We start from the raw sequence: 3,661 nt of genomic DNA on the forward strand, positions 1-3,661 counted from the left end.
CTCGGCGGAATTTGAACTCAGAACGTAAAGACGGACGAAATGCGGCTGAGCATTTCACCCAGCGTGCTAACGATTCTGCCAGCTCGCTGCCTTTGATGGATATAATATTAAAAGGAATCTAGTAGATTAAAAGAATTCTAGTAGATTGTCCATTCTTGTGCAATACAAATTGTCATACAGTATTATAGGATTTTAAAAACAATTTCAGCCCTAAAATCGAGACGCGTAGAAAAGAGAGTGAAAAGTAGAGTTAGTCGGAACGTGGGTTAAGTTGAAAAACTTTCGTCGTTTTTAAGCAAAAGCATATTTAAATAATTTAATTTAAATAATTACTGGTAAGAACTGTGTTGCCATCTTGTGAAATTTTTTCATACTACCTTTTAGCCATAACAAGTCAATGAAGCTTTTCAAACGTACTAAAATTTTTGTATTTTTCCCATCTTAAGCAAAATCATTTATTTATTGGAAACTTTTAGTTTTAGTAAATACTGTACTCAGGAATGAAAACTTTTGTGTCAGTTAGTTAATAGGAAGTAATCGAAACGAGGCAGCAAATAATTTCTCTATTTCATTTTGTATTGGTCACGTGGCATATTTTCGTAGTCGTTACTAAATGGGTATATAGTTGATATTGAGAAGGTTTAATAGGAACACGTTCCTACTAAATCTTACGAGCCAGAGTAAATGCGAAGATATGTTGTGGATTAATAAACCTTCTTTATTGATGGCAAACCAAAATGACATGGAACTTAGAGTTGAAGGTACCTGATAGAATACATCATTGGAACGAAAACAGAAATGATGCCGATATAATGCTTGAATTCTTATAATTACTGGTGTGTTCCAGAATGCCTTGTAATATGTTTTCAGTGAGGGACAATTTGGAACTTTTAGACTTGGGTGGCATAAACTTTCTTTTTCCAGAACCTCTTTAAACTTCTTCTGAATGTGTTTATTGACTGAGCTTGTTGTACACATGTATATCTATAGAAAAATATTAAGAAGTAGATTTATCAATACAAAATAAGCGCCTCTGTGAAATGTGTTCCGACTAACCCCAAAGCATTTTACATGAGCTCTTATGTTTAAGTTCAATTGCGAATTTATAGATATTTCACTTCATTTATATTACTAAGGCACTCTCCAATGAAAATGTATATAACACAATCCCGTTTATTGTTTTCTATAAATCTGTGATTATGCGTCTCCTTTACTAATAAATGAACAATAATTAAGGTTATCAGTTATACCCTTTCATAGGTAGTTAATTTGTGCTCTATGGAATAACGCCAATCTACTACTCAAACCTACTACCATAGACAAGAGCTTTTCAAAGTTTTTTTCTCACTGACATCATTCCATTTCATAAGGTGAGGCTCTAAGTTAGATAAAAGCTTGGAAGCTCCTTGTTAAAATATTACATCACTAAAATCGAAACGTTTTACAGTTATTTTTAAGACTTTATAGATGTGGTCTTAAACTTTTAACTTGTCTAGCTCATGCTTAAATCCGGCATTACTTCCTACATGGAAAAGGGTGGTGAAAATACGAACGCAGATACGGCATAAATGTGTGGAATCAATTTTTTAAAAACTTTATTTCTCTAAAGGAGTTGTTGACACTGTAAATAGACCAGTTCCCTTCTATTGTTATCACAAGAGCTTAAAATGTGTGGTGATAGGTTATAAAATTTGTAGTGTTTTTTTTTTTGTATATAGATTTTGGAATCTAATTATAGTACACAAACAACTTAAACATTATGAAACCTAGCTTTTAATAAGTAATTGCTGTTTAAGAAATGTTTAAACGCTAGAAGAAAACTTGACAGTTGCGAAGTCGAAGTTATAAATTTTCTCTTTTATGAGAAACAAAACGAAATGGTTTTGTCGTTAGAATATTCTTGTGAGTAAATAAAAATATGTTTGTAAAAATAAACAACAAAATCATTTAAAAGAAATTCTTCAGTATCCGAGGAATCCAGTCTTACGTACATTGTTAAGTTCCCTGTCATTCTTGATTTATTTGTTCATAGCATGTACTTATTTTCAAAAAATATGTCTCCTTTTTTGTATTCTGCTGGAGTGACTTGCTTTATAAAAGAAACTAGCCATCCCATAATTCCGTAATCTTTTTGATCTAAATCATGTTCAATGTGTTTCGAGTTAGATTTGGCAGGATGGTTATGTTTCTTGGCCCTTTTATTGGCAAATTTTAGCTCTGCAAATTTAAATTTTCTACCGCGTGTCTGGGACCTCGTTCGTGGACCTTTTCTTTTTGTTCCTTTTAATCCACTCTTCATTTTGTCAATTTCTTTTGATTTATATTAGAAATTGATATTTTCGTCGAAATTCTGTTGTAGAAAAAAAGCTAAAATTACTTTCAACATGTAAGTAGCAAGAATAATTATAACCTTTTTTATTATGATTTTGCCTGACGTCATAGATAGTTTTCTGCGTCATAAAACAGAAAGACACCGGTTCTTATGTACTTACCTTTGAATCCATACTTATGAAATTTTAATTTTACCCTAATGAAAAATTCGTCATCGAATGCCTGCACCACACAGTCAATGAGGGTAATTTGGGACATGATTATTGTTAGTTGAAAACTATTATGGCTATGAATTGAAATATGATTATGAATAATACTATTAATATCAATATTGATTTCTAACACAAACACGGACACACAAATTGGGATAGGATTGTAATCAATTAAATCAATACGAGTACATATCTGGTACTTATTTTATCGATCTCGGAAGAATAAAAAAGCATAACGGATCTCGTGGGATTAACTCTGTATATAAAGAGTCGACTTGTAACTATATAACAAAATAGTATTTTGTTTGAATAAATGTTTAAGATATTTTTAACGATTATTAAATATTTATATCAAAACTACATTTCAATTGATTTGATCGATGATAGTGACCCAGTGTTTTATTCCTGGATTGGATTTGAACCAAATTCTACCGTGTCTTGGGAATTTCAAATCTGCAATATCAGTACTGTATTTAAAACTAACACCACATATCACAGTTTCCTCACCAAAGTTAAACCAATCCAAGAATAACTAGAATATAACGCCTGTGTTGGTAACATGCAATTCATTTGCAAAAGATCCTATAAAAAGAAAATTGTATGGTTCCTAAATGTCGAAATAAAGTAACATCGAAATGTCGTAATATTAGGTTGTCCGGAAAGTTCGTGCCGATTTTTAAAGGTCAATAAATACTTGCCATTACATTTTTAATCAACCAAATATGAACCATTTTGCTGCACAATGCGTCTCCATCTTTCCTTTAACTTGAAAATACCCTCTTCTCAGAATTGAAATGGTTTCATGGCAAATAAGTCGAAAGGTAAGCTAATATAAATCGGCACGAACTTTCCGGACAACCCAATAAAAGGAGAAATATTTAAGTCAGAAATGGTTGAACATATATTCTTTCTGTTATCTTTTACTTGTTTTAGTCATTGGAATGCGTTTTTGGTTATATTCCCAGAAATTTTTCATCGCTGGTTTGACTCTCTCAAACTATAATAATATAGATTCAAGGACATGAATTCAAAACAAATTGAAACACGAAGCACTATATCTTGTCTATATGAATTTTTTTCCTTTGTGTCTTGAATCATCCAAATAATTAGGTGTCTGG

General features: G+C 31.6%; 1 long non-coding RNA gene across 1 annotated transcript; it reads right to left on the reverse strand.

The window, feature by feature from the left end:
- Positions 1-697: 697 nt before the first annotated feature.
- On the reverse strand, positions 698-2,446 carry LOC106870713 (uncharacterized). The gene is made up of 2 exons (XR_001409557.2): positions 1,992-2,446; positions 698-984 (listed from the first exon to the last, which is right to left on the reverse strand). It is a non-coding gene; the product is annotated as an uncharacterized LOC106870713 (long non-coding RNA).
- Between the last annotated feature and the right edge of the window lie 1,215 nt (positions 2,447-3,661).

This window comes from Octopus bimaculoides, chromosome 17 (genome assembly GCF_001194135.2).
Source record: "Octopus bimaculoides isolate UCB-OBI-ISO-001 chromosome 17, ASM119413v2, whole genome shotgun sequence".
Lineage (NCBI taxonomy): Eukaryota > Metazoa > Mollusca > Cephalopoda > Octopoda > Octopodidae > Octopus > Octopus bimaculoides.